Source organism: Typopeltis vanoorti, chromosome 9 (assembly GCF_054136105.1).
Source record: "Typopeltis vanoorti isolate ZY-2024b chromosome 9, IOZ_Tvanoo_1.0, whole genome shotgun sequence".
Lineage (NCBI taxonomy): Eukaryota > Metazoa > Arthropoda > Arachnida > Uropygi > Thelyphonidae > Typopeltis > Typopeltis vanoorti.
The window spans coordinates 13,846,829-13,866,308 of record NC_143557.1 but is presented as its reverse complement, the minus strand read 5'-3'; the positions used below and the strand labels follow the sequence as shown (position 1 = coordinate 13,866,308).

Below are 19,480 nucleotides of genomic sequence, written 5' to 3'. Positions count from 1 at the left end.
CATAATAATTAAAGCATTTCATGGGAATGTTCTTGGTCAACTGCTTTTGTTTAAAGTCCCAGATACTGTTTTGACTAGAAACCCTGATAAAGAATCAAATGCTATAAAAATTATTATTATTATTACCTGAAACCTCCAGAGACTCCAAAGACTCATTAAGGGAGGGCACCTACTCTACAACTCCCTGTCTCCACCACTCAATCCACCAACGAACCGCAACTACACCAATGCCATCTACTGCCCACCATCACAACTAATATTTTTACAGACAATCACAAACATCCATGCCCGCGGCAGGATTCGAACCCACAGTCTTTTGGCTGGAGAGCGGATACGCTAACTACTCGGCCAACCAGGGCGGCAAACCAAATAAAATAAACCGTATTCTTTATTCCTGGATTTGCTGTTCAGTAAACTTAATTGTATATATCAGAACCTGAGGTTCAGATATATTGGAAGGTTATCAGCACTTCTAGATTACTGATAATCTACAAGCAGCATGGACAAATGAGAAATGAGCCAAATTTGCATGAAAACATGAGAAATGTTAAGATATATATTTAGTACTTGTTCAACATGTTCATCTACTAGTCAGAGACAGAGATGAATACCTTAGTTATTAATCTGGTAGGACAGCAAATTGGAAAAAATGAAAATCCTCCTCTTTTAAAAATGCCCAACGTTTGAAAATATTTTCTAGAAGCCTCACCTAATTGCAGAATTGGGGTGTTCAATCATATTTGAAAATTTCAACAAGAATTAGAGATGAAAATTAATTAGTAACTGAAGTAAAAGAGGAGTTTGAGCATTCTAAAGATTCTTTAACATTAAGACAGGAGACCTTGGTGGTAATTCAGGATGTAAGAATAAACAAAAGGATGCAGAGATAAAATTGATATTCTCAGAGAAATCGTTAGGAGGATGGACAATTTGAAAAGTAAAATGCAGAAGAATAATGATAAAATGAAGAAATTAGAAGTTTAAAGGGTTGCATGTAGAGAAACTACATGACAAAAGGATTCTTGTAGACTAAAATTCCTGTTGAAACAGCAATAAGAAGGCAGTTGTAAAAAAAAAAAACTGATCAAGTTGTAGACAAGATCCACTTGCGTTTATATAAGCTGATCATGTGCATAACTCGATCTTGTAATTTGTGAATAAAATTTTTCATAACTTGTAAATAAACTTTTCTTTTGTTAAGGGGATAAAAATAGCCGTTTGGCTTTTCATCTTGTTATAATACATTATAATATAATATAGTGACACACCTTTCTAGTATTCGTATAGTGAAAGTATGTAAGTTCTCTTCACTTAAACCCTGATATTCTAGGTCTAGCTACTCACTGATGAGACCTCAAAAAAGGTTGAAACCGGTCTGGGTAGTGACCTCTCCTCATAATGTAAAGTAGTACTACATCTCCTAGGAGCTGTGTGTTTTTACATTATGAGAAAATATCAAGAATAGTGAGGGATCTTGCTCCACCTTTGCAACGAGTTGCCTTGGTGTGGCACTACCAAGTGGTCACTTACGCTTGGATCCGCTGACAGTTCGTCGGCATGAAACGTTCAGATCGTAGTTTTCGATCTTAGTTTCGCTTACTGGCTGAAAAACAATAAGGGATTTTTTATCCCCTTAACTTATCAACCTCGCCAGAAAAATAGCCGTTTGGCTTTTCATCTTGTTATAAAACTTTTCTTTTATTGACAAACTGATGAGTCACACATTAGATCTCAAGTTTCTCCATACTGAGGTCATAGCTAATTGGAACAGTTAAATACAGATGCACAGACTTATGTCCTGGAATTGCAAAATCAGACTTAGGATAATAGTGGAAAGTTTGGGTCGATTTCCATCATTTGAAATGAGAGATCATTTGGATACCTCTCAGAGATGAAGCTAATATAATACTCATAATAAAATCATATCGATTGCTCAGATGCTGATAACAGAAATACTGAAAGTGTCGACATTATCAACAACATTTTTGGAAGAAAATGTTTAGCTAACTATGGAGAGAGAGAGAGAGAAACATATTATAAGGAAGGATTTATTGATGAAATTAGTTATTATAGATGCTAAAAATAAAGAGCAAGAAAGAACAGTGGAACAACCAAAGCAGAATCTAGAACATCAGCAGATGAAGTGTTCAGTGTCAAAATGATGGAATAAACAATTACTCTTACTACTAAAAATCAGAAATTACAGAGAATTATGGAAATAGTACTAAAAATGACGGGGAAGATGCAACAAGACATGCAAGAACTGAAAAATGAAAATCAAGATCTCAATAAAACTGAATCACTCCAAAAGTTTTTTAATATTGCTAACAATATATATATATTACAGTAATTTTTTTTTTTTTGGTCTGTTAACTGATCTTTTTGTATTTGGCTTCCAGTTTCTTGCTAATTTAACTATTTCTTTTTGAATGCATTCTATTAATATGTGCATTCCACACTGATCTTTATTTTTTATTTATTTGTTATAACTGACATTCTTCATATTTATTCAATCAAATTTTCATTAACAATTTTTTTAACACTTCAATTTCAGGTATTTATCTTGCTATAAATTTGATTTTTGATACAAATGCGGAGGTATCCTTTTCATAAGTATCATGATCTTAAAAGATAGTCAACCATTATAAAGTAAGAACCATATAACAAAGAGAAAAAAGGATTAGAAAAAAAAAAAGAAGAAAACATGCTTTTCCTTGAGAGAGAAAAGATAGCTTCAAAGGGACTGAACACTTAAATTGCAACACATAACAAAGATACTCAGAGAGAGAGAGAGAATACTAGGATTTAACTAAGCAGCCAACTTTTTGGGAAATTGCAGCAAGAATTAGTGAGCATTCTAAAGATTCTTTAACATTATGAAAAGAGATCTCGTGAGTGAGTAAAAATAATAACAATAATTAGCAGTTAACAAGTGATGTAAACAGAACTGCTTAATCAAAAAGAAATGATTCTATATCGAAGAAAAATGCAATATTAAATTTAAATGACAACTGGAATACAGCAAATTAAAATCTGGATTTTTTTTGGGTGAGACTATGTGTAGAAATATTGAGGAATTTCTCTTCAGATGAAAAAAACATGATGTTAAAGCCAATCTTAAGTTAGAATCTAAAGTGATGCAAAAGCTAGAAGAGAAAAAAAAATTTGTCAAATTTCTTGAGAAACTGGTGAAAATTATACTTTCAAGAAATGTAATATTTGTTTAATAAAATGCCTTAAAAAAGAATAATTTCTTTAGAAAAGAAATAAAACCTGTAAACAGACTTCATCACTCAAAGACATCATAACAACAGACTGAGATCTGAGTATATTCTCAGTAAATCACTAAAAGTGATCATCAATTTGATTAGATAAATTCAAAGTAAAAAAAAAAAAAAAATTTATAAATTCCAAATGCATCGTTAGTTTCCCAAAAATCTTACCTTGCAGACCCAGATAACATTGGTGGAGGTTTAATACAATCAACTTCAGCAATTTCGAGAAATAAATTAAAGATGCCAAGAAATTATATTCTTGGTTTCATCCTTTGTCCAAATGTAAGCAAACAAAGTTTAAGTGTGAAGTAACTTCATGACAGAGCAACTCATATATAGTATAATGACTTCACATTAATTGCGTTAGTATCCCATAATGCAATGCACACATCATTACAGACATTTATAATGTTTTGTATTAAGGGAAGGGCCACTACCCAGACTGGTTTCGACCTTTATTGAGGTGAAAAAGTAAAGTTGTGCTCATCATAGACCTAGAATAGTATAGTTAGTGCAAGTGAGTCTGATAGTATTAGGAGAAAGACAGATAGTTTGAGAGATAGAGAAAAGGCCTCAGTTCTTTTATATCATTATATAGCCAAAGGCTATCAGTTTTCCTTTTTCAATAATCTCATAGATGAATGACCAAAAGACCAATTGAAACTAAAGTGCAAAGATGACTGTTATCCAGGTGGTTAGCCTTATCTGAGTTCACTGCCTGGGATTGCTCTCCAATCACCCCTGCAGTTGACTATAAGACCACATTCAATTCAGAGGATGGAACCATTTCAAAAACCTCTCCTAGCAAAAATAGAGAGAATTTTCTCTCTCCTTGCTAAATATTGCACAATGTGGGTGGTCTACACCATCTAATCAAAAATTTGATATCTCCAAGAATCCTTCTTTCTAAATACAAAAATCGCCTGGCTGAACAATAAAATTTCCACAATACAATATTACAAAGCATTTGGATGTCATGTTTCTGGTTTTCAAATTCATGTTTCTTTCTAACCCTTCATAAATGGTATTTTAATTCATTAATTATAAAAATCAAAATTCTCTTTCCATTGCTGACAGGTGGTGGGTACTGCAAAAAAAAGAGAACCTGTTCTGTTATAAGTAACGGAATGTCCAACACATTACATATCCTGTTCAAAATACGCAGGGCAAGAGGGCAGCTGTAGAATGCATGTTCTACTGTTTCCAATTAGTAACAGATGTCATAGATTGGATCTCCGATATTAAGGTATCTCCATTTCATGGTATTGACTAAAAGGAGGCCTTATGATATTCTCCAAACAAGATCCCTCCTGTTAGTGTAGCCTTGTAACTTCAATAAGTTATGAAACTAAGTGTTGTTGCCAGTACCAGACTGAAGAAGTTTGCGGTGAAAGAAATTAAAGAGTTCTTTATACCAAATTTTATGGCTACTCCTTCTTTTCCTTGATTGTCATTACCTGTTTCATCAACAATCAACAATTGAAAAGTAGATGTACATTTTTTGTATTTTATGAAGTTACATTATTCCGTGCATCCTGTTTTAAAATATTTTATAAAGTAAATCATTATTTGTTTATATTTTTAATAAAATTGACATTCTTTTTAATAAAAAGAATGTCAATGCCAGTGTTGTAGCAGTCTTAGAGTTAAGCATAGAATGTTGATAGAATGAAAATGAACAGGAGAAGGTCTGCAATATTTTATGGATTTTTGAAGCTTTAATGCTTAAATAGCACAATTTTAAGACTAGAAGTCCAATCTTCCATTCTTCTTTGATAGTTGAAGAAATTCCTTTTTAACTTCTTGGTATCAGCTGGACCAAAAACACTGTACAGGCTTACTATATAATTGCTTTTCTTCAGCTTCTGTGATGTCTGTAAAATTTATCATGTACAACTGAGCAGGAAAGATTATGGTTTTGAGTACTATGGCTTTAGAAGAAAGCAAAGTGGTCCAGTCTTCTAAGGTTTCAAGGTTCTTGTATATAAGTTTCTTGAACTACTAATATTGGGTAAGTGGAGAAGGGAATTCCAAATATAATGAGCGATTAGTCCAAAAGGAATGCTTCCAAGATCTCACTTTCGAAAAACTTTTAATTTTGTCTTGTTTGCATTAACAGTTAATCCACTGACCTTGCTTGTTTTATCCAAAATACCAAAAAAGATATACCGTATTTTTTGATAGATAACATGCGCGCTATCTATACTAAAAATTCTAAATTCGTTAAAAATGAAAATGTGCGGTATACATTTGAGAAAGGTATGAGAGATAAATCAAATGTAATAACAAAACTAAGTTAGAAGTATTACTTAATATTTATTGAACATTACACTATTCAAATCCAAAAAATGCTTCATCTGACTCAATATTGAAAGAATCAATTGCATTAAAAATTTCATTTTTAATGCAACTTAGGGTATTTCTTCAGCTTCATAATCACTGTCACCGGACACCACTGCATTCCCTTGTGCTTTAATAAAACCATTTCTAACACAGTTTCCACTTACAGGAGCCCAACTTTCTACAATCCACGTAACTATATCTTTATATGATGTTCTTTTTATCTGCCCTGTTTTATTATATTCATGGATGTCATTCATCATCCAGTCTTCCCACTTAGTCTGCAAATTGTCTTTGAACGGTTTATTTACTGCAAGATCAAGGGGTTGGAGTTTTTTTTTTTTTTTTTTGTTAAACCGCCTGGAATGACGGCCAATTTGGAATACTTACAATTGTTTTAACTGCTGCTATTGTGTGTGCCCTACATGAATCCAACACTAACAAAGATTTTGGGTTGAAAAATGCCATTGTTCTCTTTTGCCACACATTTTCCAACCAAAATTTCATAACCTCAGAATTTATCCAACCTTTATCATTAGCAGTAACAATAATATCTTTGGAATCATAACCTTTTGGAACAGTCTTTAGTTTCAAAATCACCATCGGTGGCAGTTTGGAACCATCTGCAATTACGCAGAGAACCACAGTAAAGTTAGACCTTTCTTGCCCTGATTGTTGCAACTGAAACCTCTTTTGCTCTCTTCAGATTGACAGTCCTAGAACTAGGTATGTCAAAACTTATGGGAACCTCATCCATATTCCCAGAGTGACAAACATCAACCACACACAAGTTTTCTCTCAGAAACAAACGAAATTTAGCTACTTTCGCTTCCCAGTCGCACGGCAAATTTTGTCCAACACTAGTGGAGGAGTGCACACTTAAATTGTTTCTCTTCATAAATCCATAAACCCAAGATGGGTAGTCCTTGAAATTCTTTATATTATCGTTTTGCACAATTCTTTTCGATTCCTGCAACACAAGGACAATAGATATTCTCATACCTTTTGCTCTTTCACTAACAACCCAATCAAACAGTTTTTTTCTTCTATGGTTGGCCACAAGCAACTTCTAAACCTCATAGCAAGTTTCCTTGTATGTAAACATTTCAGGACTATTTCAGCCTTTCCCCATTCACGAACACTACTATCTCCAACACTGAACAATCTACCAGCTTTATGATTCCCTTTTTCCTTTGCTACCTCTACCACTTCAAGCTTAAACTGCGCTGTGCAGGATATTCTCTGAGAAGTACTTCTGTCTTCCATGGGTAATTCAGATCTAATAACAAAATATAAACAAATAATGATTTACTTTATAAAATATTTTAAAACAGGATGTACGGAATAATGTAACTTCATAAAATACAAAAAATGTACATCTACTTTTCAATTGTTGATTGTTGATGAAACAGGTAATGACAATCAAGGAAAAGAAGGAGTAGCCATAATATTCAACACAAAATACGAGGCTAATCTTCTTGAATGGCAGTCAGTCTCAAGTAGAGTAATATGGGCAAATATGAGAATGGGGAACTGGACAATGAGACTTATTTGTGCCTATGGTCCCACAGAAGGTTCTACTAAAGGTAGAAGTGGAGGAATTTTTTGACGCTTTAGAAAAAGCAACTGACACAATGAAAAAGGGAAAGTTGGGCCTTGTTGGGGATCTAAATAGCAGAGTAGGAAATGATTGTGAGACATACAAAAAAATTTTGGGAAAATTTGGAGAAAAGAGCAAAGCTAATAATAATGGCAAATATCTGTTGGATTTCTGCTCAATACATGGACTGGTTATTACTAACACCATGTTCCAACATAAAAATTTGCACAAATTCACACGGAGAGAAGAGGCAAGCAATAAGAAAAGTCTCATTGACTATGTTATTGTTGATAGTGAAAACATCTTCCTGGTACAGGACACCAGAGTATACAGAGGATTTGAAATTGCAAGTGATCACTATTTAGTCTTGAGCAGGATAAAATTGAATTTCATATTGAAAAGAATAACATGTAAGAAAGTTTTAAAGTGAATAAAAGTTGAGCAGTTCTCAGATGTGAACTGTAGACTAAAATACAGAAAGATTATTGAAAAGAAAATGAAAGAGTTTGAGAACAGGAATCAAACCTTAGAGATTCAGTGGCAAACTCTGAAGAAAACATTGATTGATTCTGCCAGAGAGGCGTGTGGTGAGGTTGTGTGCAAGGATAAAAAAAATCAGAACTCCCTGGTGGACACAGGAAGTTAAAGAGGCAGTGAAGGAAAAGAAGAAAGCATATCAAAAGTTCTTGGCAAATAAGTCAGCTTTTACTCTTACAGAATACAGAGACAAATGTAAGAAAGCTAAACAGTGTGTAAAACTAGCTAAACAAAAGTCATGGGAGGACTTTGGCAAGAATATAGAAAATAAATATCAAGAAGGTGGCAAAATATTCTGAAGGTTGTTGAAGAAACTTAGGAATGGAGGAAAGAGTGCTGTAAAAGGAGTTAGAGATGATAAAGGTGACATGAAAACGGGAGAAAAAGATATCCTTGAAGTATGGAGTAATTACTTTGAAAAACTGCTAAATGAAACAAACAGTGATAACAGCACAGTGATAAAAAACACTGACCAGGCATGCAGTCAGGAATACATATCCATACTTGAAGTAGAAAAAGCTATCAAAGGCTTGAAATGTGGAAAGGCAGCAAGAGTCGATGATATTCGACCAGAAATGCTGAAGTATGGTGGTATAAAAGTCTTACAGTGGCTGCACTGTATAGTTCAGAAAGCCTGGACAGAGGGACGAATTCCCGATGATTGGAGTAGAGCTCTCATAGTACCCATATATAAAAAGGGAAATAAAACTGAATGTGAAAATTACAGAGGTATTTCCCTACTGAGTGTTCCCGGCAAGATCTATGCAAGTATACTTGAGAAACGGTTGAGAAGAATTGTGGAAGAAAAGCTTGGTGAAGAAAAAGCAGGATTAAGGCCAAATAGAGGCTGTCAGGATCAGATCTTCACTTTACGACAAATAGTTGAGAAAGCATGGGAATATAACAAAGATCTGTATTTAAGTTTTGTCGATTTGGAAAAGGCATATGACAAGGTTCCAAGAGAGAAGCTATTCAATACGCTGCAGTTATATGGTGTCAATGAGGCATTATATCAAGCAATACTTAGTCTTTATTTGAGTTGTAAGTCAGCAGTTAGAATTGAAGGAAGTACAGGAAGATGGTTTAATGTTAAATCTGGTGTGAGACAAGGATGTACATTATCCCCTCTGTTATTCATTATCTATATGGATCACATTATGAAGGAAAGTGGTATTAAACATGATATCAAAATTGGAGATGTTAATGTCAGCTCTTTGCTTTATGCAGATGATGTTATACTTCTAAATAAATCCTCTACAAGTCTGCAAGATTCACTGACTAAATTGAATAACTGTTGTAATAGATATGGTATGAAGGTCAGCAATAAAAAGACAAAGACAATGAAAATATACAGAATCATTGAAAATATCAACTGTGTTGTGAATGGAGAACCTGTGTAACAAGTAAAACATTTCAGCTACTTAGGCATGATTTTTACTGAAGATGGTAAATTAAATATAGAAATAGACAACAGAATCAGCAAAGTTGGTATGGTGGGAAGTCAATTGAATAAATTCATATGGAATAAGATAGAAATTAGTCGGAACACTAAATTAGCTGTATACAAGACAGTGTTCAAACCAGTTTTAACTTATGGATCTGAGAGCTGGGTCAGAAGTACAACACTTGACCAAAGACTAGAGACCGCAGATATGAGAGTCCTGAGAAAGATCAGAGGCGTGAACAGATGGCATCAATGGCAATATCATATTAAAAATGAGGATATTAGGAAAGAACTTGACATTGTCAGCATCCAGGAATGCATTAGCAGAGCTAATCTCAGGTGGTATGGTCACTTAAATAGAATGGGAGAGGAAAGATTAGCAAAACAAGTATTCTCTGCCAGGTTGGCAGGAAAACGACCCAGAGGAAGACCAAGATATAGGTGGATTGATACGGTACAAAGTGCCTTAGACGACAGAAATATAAGATCTGATAATGTTGGAGTTTTGACAAGTAACAGACTGATTTGGAGGAAAATTGTAGATAGGAAGTTAGTAATGATGTAATTTTTTCATGTAGTACTGTCATATCCTGTACACCCCTTAAGGGTACATGGCAGGAATTTGATGATGATGATGAAACTAGTTACAAGAGAATGATGCAGCCCACACAAGTTAATCTTTCGGGCTCAATGGTCACACAAAAAGTCGTAGTAATATCACAGTGTTCCCCAATAATGTGAAAATTGTAAAATGTAATTTTACAATTTTCACATTAAAAAATCGACCACTGCTACTAGCAACACATATGCTTTTCAAGAATTCCTCCGTCCTCTGCCTGTACTTCCTAACTCTACCGCTAGTTGGAGCATGCAAATTATCTATACATCAAAATGAGTGATGAAAATGTTGGGGGTGTGCATTATCTATTGAAAAATACGGTATATGAAATCATTATTTTTCAAAGTGTCCACTATATCATCGGCATTTGCTAATACCTTAGTTTCCTTCAGAGTTGAAGGAACTGTTATTCCTCGCATAGCATGTGTATTGTTGACTTCTTGAAAGAAAGGTTCAAGAACCAATGCAAAAAGAAATCGACTAATAGGGCGGCAACCTTGCTTGATTTCTTTTGGAATTTTGACTGGGGCTGACAGGAACCAATCAACTAGGAGGTGGGGAGGCGAATTGGCAGAGGCTCCTTCGATAATGGATAGCAGCTTTTTACCTACACCAATTTGCTGGAGGATGTGGAACAGAAAGGGATGACAGATGTTATCAAATGCTTGAGTAAGGTCTACTGCTAGCACTGCCATTGACTGTTTTTTTTTGTATTAACTAAGCTGATTAGATCATGTAGAAGAAACAGATTAACTTCTACTGCTTGGCCTGGAACTCCATAGACCATCACAGTTCCTGAGAATTTTCTCGTCTGGCATTCTTTATAGACTGGTAACTTCAGATGCTGTAATGTGTCTGCCAAGCCCATCTTGGATATGAACAAGAAAGCTATTAATATTCCAAGAGTGATAATTTCCCACAGTACTATTGTTTTCAAACAGATTTTTGTAATGTTTTTGAAAGGAGTCAAGGATGTCTTGCACCATCAATGCAGATTGGAGTGTAGTCTTTTGTTTGCAGAATTTAGTGAAGAATGCAGTTGAAGGGCTATCTGCTAAGCGCTGATGAATTCTTATTTAAAAATTTCTTTCTTCTACTTGTTTCTGTCTTTCCAGTTCTATCTCTATGTTAATGCTTCTAATGATGTTACTACATTCTATATCACTGAGTTGGTTTGTTAAAAACCAGCTTCTCTCTTTATACAGATCTTTCAACTTTTTCCTTTTGAGGAAAGATTGTTCCTTTCCCCATTCCATCATATTCTGCTTTACTGCTTGTTTAAATTTTAACCACATATCCCAATTCCAGGTAACATTATTCCAATTCAAACAGAGGGTCTGGAATTTTTTTGAAAAGATCAATGGAAAATTTGGTGGAAGTCTCCATGGTCCAGAATTGATCTCTACTTGTTTCATGCAGTGTAACTTAAGGAGAACTGGATTATGATTTGACATGTTGATGTCAAGTTGTTTTATGTGAATTATCCTATTTATAAGGGAAGAAGAGAGAGAAATTCAATCAAGATGGGTACCGATACCTTAATTCATGTATGTGTAAGCCTGGAGATTAGGATTGCAAATCCTCCATATGTCTATTAGTTGAGCATTGTCAAGACATGTCTTTAACTGTGCATATCCAACTTTTCCACTCCTGAGGGTGTCCTACTATTTTGTCTAATGTGGGATTTTTAATACAATTCCAGTCTTCAGCTAAAGTTGTAGTGGGCTCCGTATAAATATGGCTCCAATTCCTGGAAGAATTTTCATCTAACTGTTCCATTGGATGGAGCATAAACATTTATAAATCTTATTACACATCCACAGTATTTCCAGTCAATTGTCAAGATTCTCCCTTCTGCATCCCATTGGATATTATAGAATAACAGAAGGAGGGAAAGACAAGAATAAGAACTTCTACTCCAGCCTTGTTAAATCTTCTGAAGCTCCAATAAGAAAGAAGTAGATATCTATCTGGTAAAGTTTTTATATATTTATATCTGCAGGAAAATGTTTCTTGGAGAAACAAAAACCTGATATTATGGCATAGCATAAGTTTCCATATACAATTATACCCAGAGTTACATAACACGCGACTTATGTAAATTCGCAGTTACGTAATAAATCTACTGGCGCATATGAACATGTTTGCAGCTTTGCACAGGTGCATCTTTGACAGCCTTATTGCAGTACAGTAGTAGATACATCACACGGTTAGCTCAGTCACTTGTTATCGCTGCTAGTTTCATTGTTTTTTTTTAGCCTTAAAATGGGATGCAAATGCAGAACTTCCTGCAGAACAGCATTCCTTAGAACAGCCAACTTAGTCATTACAAGACATTTTTTTATTTGAAAAATTAATATTTTAGTTTGTTTTTATATTCTTTTATAGTATGTATTTTTCATACTTTCATATTTACAGTATATATATTATTCAAATGCAATCGTACATTTTTTTTTAATCACCCCAAAAATGAAAAATATCTGATTAATGGCAAAAAAATTAATGTAAGACAGTAGTATGAGTGGCCATTGAACATTTTATTGTATGTATGTAATTTACAAATTAGAGTTATGTAAAGGTTTACAGAATGCATTACTTATGTAACTCGGGATGTAACTATAGTTTTTTGTTTAATTTACCTATGGAATCTTCGTACATTTAATGAGGCAATGCAGAAAGGAGATGTTATGATTAGTGAAGTCTCACTGATAAGTCTTTAACTTCTAGATTCTGGATGAACCTGATGAGGTCTTCAATCTGTGAAGGAGCAATTGTGTGGCATTCTTCTTGCAACTGTTTTCCAGGTGCTTTCCATTATTTCATGCCTATCATGCTTGATTTGGAAGCAGATTAAATTTCTTTTCATGTGGATGATAGTCATACTTTGAATCAGTAAACTTTATTATTTTTTCTTTAACTGTATCTCTTGCTTTCCCTTTATCAGCATGAGATGGTTCTTCATAGTCCATAAACTCTTCTGAGGCTGAAGAGTCTTCATTTGATGATCTGCAACCTTCTCCATCTTTATATTTTTTATTATTTCTTTTAGATGTAGTTCCTTTTTTAAACACATTTTTAAATTTTTTTTGTTTTTCCTAAATTAGTGGTAATTGAGGATAAACAAAATTGGTAATTTCAGCTGGTGTTGTTCCATCCATCTGCAGTTCTGGAATTTTGGGACTAATTTCTACCTAATTTTATCATGCACTTTTTGTGATTTTACCAAGCCTACTTTGCTTAAAAGTGCCATCTTTACTAGACTAAGTTGGAAGATCTGGGATCTCTTCTTTATGCCTCTCTGATATATACAGGTGCTCCCACTCTTTCAGAGAAAGTTCTGAAAAGACAGGTGTTAGTGCACTGTTCAGAACGTTCTCATTTCTGACAGGTTTTGAGACACTGATTAGCAATATGTCTGATCTCCATGCAGTTGAAGCATTTAGTTTTGGGGTGATGCAAGTGATTGTATGAACCACAATGCAGGCAGTGCTGTACTCCAGATTAGTTTACAATAACTTGGGGGGTTATCAATGTTGACAAAATTTGATACGGGCATTTTCATATCCATTGTGAAGGTGACATCACCAGAAAACCAGTTTGGATCTTCACATGAAAAACTCTTTTGTGTTACTAATTTTACCCCATTTCGAGAATGTCTGTAGAAGAATTTCATTACTGTTCTCTATATATTCCACTGGAAATCTTTTGATTTTTACTGTTTTAACCTGGCTCCCCACCAAAACAGGAATAACTGTGCACCTTCGAAAGTAAAAACCCTGTAATAGTTTGTCCCTTGTTTCCACATCATTAACTACAATTATATATTTCTCTCCACCGTACGGGATGAAAGAATAAATCCTACTAGCACCAACTATCTCTTTTAAAACCTTAGTTACCTGTCTCACTTCTTCACATCCTGGAATTTCAATTCCTAGAGTTCACACCCTTGGAGGAATTGGTACAATTATCTCATGTGGGGAAAAAGATTAAAACCCTCTGCATTTGATTGTAACTGAAATAAAACAAAACCTTTCAGTTGTAAGACTGAAAATTAAATAATCCTGTGATAATAAAAATAATTTTACACCACCAACAAATGCTGTATTTGAGCTAGTTTAAAATGGAAGCCATGATACCACCAAAAGTAATCCCATAATGCAGATATTAACTGCACTACCAGCAATCTTAATATTTACTTAAAAAAAACAACAACAACAGTGCTAGTGGGAGCAAAACCACCACTAGCACCAGTAAAATAAAATCAAAGTGAAACATAAGTGTGTGTCAGGTATTGTGGTTAAGTTGTTGGAGAAGTTGGTGAGAACTAAGATCTAGAAGTGAGTTGACAACAATAGTATTATCTTTGATGGATAGGATGGATTTGCTAAAGGGAGGTCATGTTTTAGTAATCAACTTACTTATTACAATAAGGTGAGGCTTCCTTAGACAGAAGAGAGGAATACACAGTAGTATACTCAGATTTTGCAAAGGCTTTTGATAGATTACCACACGATAAGTTGATAGTCAAACTAGAGCACAGATGGGGTTGGATATTAGATTAGTGCATTGGATCAGAAACTGGCTATCTGATGGGTATCAGCAAGTTTTGTATGGGGGAGCAATATCTAGGAATAGGAAAGTCACTAGTTGTGTGCCTCAGGGGTCTGTTTTAGGGTCATTGCTATTTAACCTGTATGTTAATGATATTGGTGAAGATTTGGATGGGGATATTTAGTTGTTTGCAGATGATGCAAAGTTGGGACGAATTATGAAGAGTAGAGAAAATGTTGTGGCTTACAAGAAGACTTGAATAAATTACGTGAATGGGCATGGAAATGAGGATGCGAGTTCAATGTTGCAAAATGTAAGGTTTTAAAATTTGAGAAACAACATTGATCCTATAACAACCCCTTATCAACTACAAGTTGGTAAGGGATTGTTATAGGATCAATGTGGAGAGTTTTCCAGCAAGCGGTGGGAGATCAGGGAAAAAATAGAGGACATCCCTGGAAGCTGTATAAGGAGGGTGTGAGAAGCAGGTTTTTTGAATGCAGAGTTGTGAATGCCTTGCCTGAGAAGTGTGGTGTCTGCAGAGAATTTGAGTGTATTTAAGGCATGGTATGATGAGTTGTGTGTGTGTGTGTGTGTGACAAAAGGATCTCCTATATGAGTATTTGACTCCATTGGGTCTTAGGATGATGGTAATAATAATAACATATGAAAGAAAATCAAAGTACTTATCTTGCCAAAATCTGAGCTATGATCAGCAGGAGCCAGATCCAGAAGTGATACCAAGGTTGAAGTAATTCAGAAGTCATATGTCTATATACGAGTAGCCAAACACCTTATTATTAAAATATTCTGGATTAGAGATAGATATTGATTAGAGAAAAATTAGAGATAGGGTTTTTCTGCTTTGTTATATTATAAATTAAATCTGCCAAGAATATAATTTCTTGGCATCTTTAATTTATAATATAACCAAGTGGAAAACATTCAACTTCAAGAAATATGGTCTGGCAACTGCTCTTTTATGAGTGACATAAAGAGCTTCAGTATGAAGCATCACATTATGAAGGAGACATCTCGAAGCAGTGCCAGACTTGAGAAGCTATAAGGAAAGAATGTCAGTGGTACATGGAAAGTGGTCAGAGATTGTTTGAGAGGAGCAGTATACTTAAGACTGCTTACTCAAAATCATGCAGATAAAGAAATTGGGATTTAATAAATGAGTAGAGATATAAAGCAAGAGCTGAAAAAAAAAAAAAAAAACTGCAGAGGGAATATAAACAAAAAAGGTGATGATCAAATTCATGAGCAGTATATAATGCAACAAGAAGAGTGACTGGTATGGTAAGAAAACCCAAATCAGATTATGAGAGAAAATTAACTAAGCAGGAAATCCAAAAGTTTTTTTTTTTTTTTTGTTATGTAGCAAGTAAGAGGAAAAGTGACAACAATGGTACATTGACTTTCATCACTGCTGATGGTAGGAAGGTGGCACATTCTAAAGGAATAGCTGAGTTGCTGAGTGATCATTTTGCAAAAGTGTATCATTCATCCAGATGGAAATTTTGCAGTTGATAATGTGAAAGAGATGCATATCAAAATTGAGGTAGATGAACAGTAGGTGTTCAGCATATTGAAAAATATCAATGTAAATACAGCAGTCCGACTAGATGGTATTTCATTCCATGTACTACATGAATGTGGAAGAGAATTTGGATTGCCTCTGATGAAGTTGTTCATTCTGAGTCTCTGCTCTATGAGGAGTTCAGGGGAGTGGAAAGAGGGTAAGATAGTTCCATTACATAAATGTGGCTGAAAGACAGAAGTAGCAAACTACAGACCAATTAATATATCAAGAGAGGTTCTCAGAGTATTGGAAAAGTTGGTTATAGGTAAAATCCAACAGCTAGTGAATAGGGATACAATATTTTATAGTGGGCTACACAGCTTTGTAAAAGTTAGACCCTGTCTTAATAATTTATTATTATTGTTATTATTATTTATACTGGTACTCCATTCAGTCAAAAGACTCATCGTAAGAGATCCACATTATTCATTAACACAATACCTATCATATATCTTCTTAAACTTATTTACTGTTGGGATGCTCACCACCACCTCTGGCAATTCATTCCACTCATCCACCACTCTCCAAGTCAAGAACCTTGTTTGCACATCCTTACTAACCACACTCTTAGATAACTTCGAAGTGTTTCTCACTACTCCCCATGTATTAAAAATTTGTTTTGTGTGATCTTATGGAATCCCTTCAGTAACTAATAATATGTTTTGGTTATAGGTGGCTATTCTTCTATCATATCACCTCTCCTCCACCTGTCAGCTTACCTCTGCAACCCACCCATTCTCAATCTATCCTCATAGGGAACATTTCACAGACCTACCACCACCTTGTTCACTTGTCTCTAAAACCTCTCCACCATTTCCTGATCCCCTAGAAACGTAGGTGACCAAAAATGTACACAGTAGTCAACATTTGGCCAAATCATAGCATTCAATCAAATTTGAACTTGCTGGAATGAAGAAACTTTGTCTGGTTCCATAGAACTGTGTGCCTAGCATCAATAGCATGAGAAGCAAGGCCAGACCTGTCGGATTTCAAGTATATTCTTGATGTTCTTGGATTCTCTTTCTTTAAGATCTTGTCACTATTCTAGCCTATATTTTATACTCATCATCTGATCACTGCTAACAGTGATCAGATGTGATGAGTATAAAATATACTCATCTAGTGTCTCCTCTATAACTCCTTTTCTCAAAACTGTTTGTCTGATTTCACTGTTCAACCAGTTGTATGCTGCACATGTCAGATGCATCCTAATAAATTCCCATACTCAATCTCTTTTCACCACAGCTCATTCAAACCCATTGTTTCAATCTCACATCAAATAGCCTTAAAATCTCTTTCACACACACACACAGTACTATTTTTCACTTCCACTTTTCACGGACAAATTTCCTCTGCTATTATTAATAGCCCTCCTGCTCCTCTTTTCTCCTTCCTATCCTTCTAAAAGATTCTAATTCTATATTCTTCTATTTCTATTCTGGACAGTGCAACAAACTCAGTCAACAAATTTCACTTACATTAATTATCTTTGCACATTGACTTAATCAATGCCCTAAAGTCAGCTCTGTTTTTCTTGTCACTCCTTGCATTAGTATACTAACATAACACTCTTTGAGGCCATCTCACCACCATCTTTCTTCATTCTAGCTGCTATGACACACCCAAATATATATCATAGGTGCTATAGTACTTGTATGTATATAAATATAAAATTTATATAAACCTATAAATACCTATAATATGCTATATGTATAATGTGTCTTAATAATGATTTAGTGATTTTGTTTTGTTATTCAGACAACCAAAATATTAATTCTGTTCATTTAGTTCAGAAGTAAATTGATATGATATTTGTATTTTATTGAATAAATTTACAGAAATCTGTAGTGAGCAAGCATAATCATTAATCATGAGATCTACAAATTGGTGAATAACAAATGGGTAGCAATTAACTTAACTAAAAGAGAAGGAAGGAAAAAAATAAGTTAAGAATTATTTAAATTTTATAAAGTGACAAACTCTTTATAGGTGTCATTTCCCATGATGAGTCTTTGACTCCATGGAGGTTTTTTTTTTATAATAATAATAAATAAGCAGAATGAGCTATATTCTAATGCATAAAGATGAACTCCAAAACTGAGGCAACAAATTATTAACTAATCAGCATCTCAAGAACAGTGGTCAAGGTTTTGGAGAAGTTGATTAAGAACAAAATTTATAATAATAATAAATGAAAGAAAACCAAAGTACTTATCTTGCCGAAATACTATATGGGGGGAGGGGGATTGCATGGTTCTGTTGTGGATAGGTTTTGCCTCAGTAATTTACTCACTTTTTTTAATAAAGTGACAGCTGAATTGGATAAAGGCAATGGCTACACAGAAATACTGCTGTGCTTTGCAAAGGAATTTAAGGCACTGCATAAAACTCTGATACATAAACAGTAAATTATCTTGATTGGATGGATATAAAGTTGGTGACGTAGAAAAGGGGGATGACTGTTGGAGAAACACCAATTGCTTAGTCGGGAGTGGAGTCTAGGTGACAGCTCATGACTAGCAGTGTGCTGCAGGGATCTATACTTGGGCTACTGCTATTTTATTTATGCATTAATGATAAAGGGAATTATCTGAGGAGAAATATTTAGTTGTCTGTTGATGATGCAAAACTGGTAATCAATAAAGATGATGTAAACAAATAAACTTAATGAAGATGATGTAAAAATTGTGCATGATGATTTAAACAAAATGATAGCATGTGCAAAAGAATGGCTGTTATATATTTATTACAGGTTATATATTTTGGGATGAAGAGATTACCAGTTATGTGTACTACACAATGATGGAATTGGGTTGCAGGAAATTGATAAGTGTGAGATTTAGGGGTGCTGGCAGAATGTGAGCTAAAGTTCAGAGGTCTATACTGCAAAAGTGGCTAAAATTGCTCACTGGGTTATTTTACTGAAGATAAGTAGAGATATTATACCACTTTATAAGGAATTGATATGTTCCCATTTGGATTTATTGTTCCTAGATCTGGTCACCTTTGTGTTTCTTGAGAATGAGCATGAGGTGGAATGGATTCAGAAACAAGTGACAAGATGATGATGACAGGTCTATGGAATACTCCTTATGATGACAGGATGAAGATTTGTAAAAAATTAGTGAGCTATATAAAAGGTTCCGGGTGTTGAATTCCCGGTCATTCATAAATGTAGTAGTGCTCCGTGAGCATCTGCTGTGGCATTGACAGAGGAGGAACAAGTGCAATCGTTGGCCTGAGGTCTCCCAGAGGCCCACATGCCAGTAAGGGACCAGAGAAACGTTTCCAGTAGGTGACTAATGAATGGATGGAGAACTGCAAATTGAGCAAGGGTGTTCGTTAGCAAGAGCCCAAGGACAACTTTTTAAAAATTCTTTTATGTGTTGTCAGAGTTTGCTATGAGTGCTTTGTCAGTTAATGAGCTCAAAGAAGTAAAACAGATACTGTAGGAATGCTGATTAGAACTTGATAAAATGTTCAGGACCTTCCTCGATGTGTATTTGGACGTCATATAAATAGATGCCAA

The 19,480-nt window shown here is 34.6% G+C and overlaps 1 protein-coding gene across 2 annotated transcripts in view; it reads right to left on the bottom strand.

Annotated features, from left to right (window-relative positions):
* The window catches only part of Det (baculoviral IAP repeat containing deterin), a 64,731-nt gene that overhangs the window by 44,667 nt on the left and 584 nt on the right, over nucleotides 1-19,480 (bottom strand). The window lies entirely within an intron of this gene.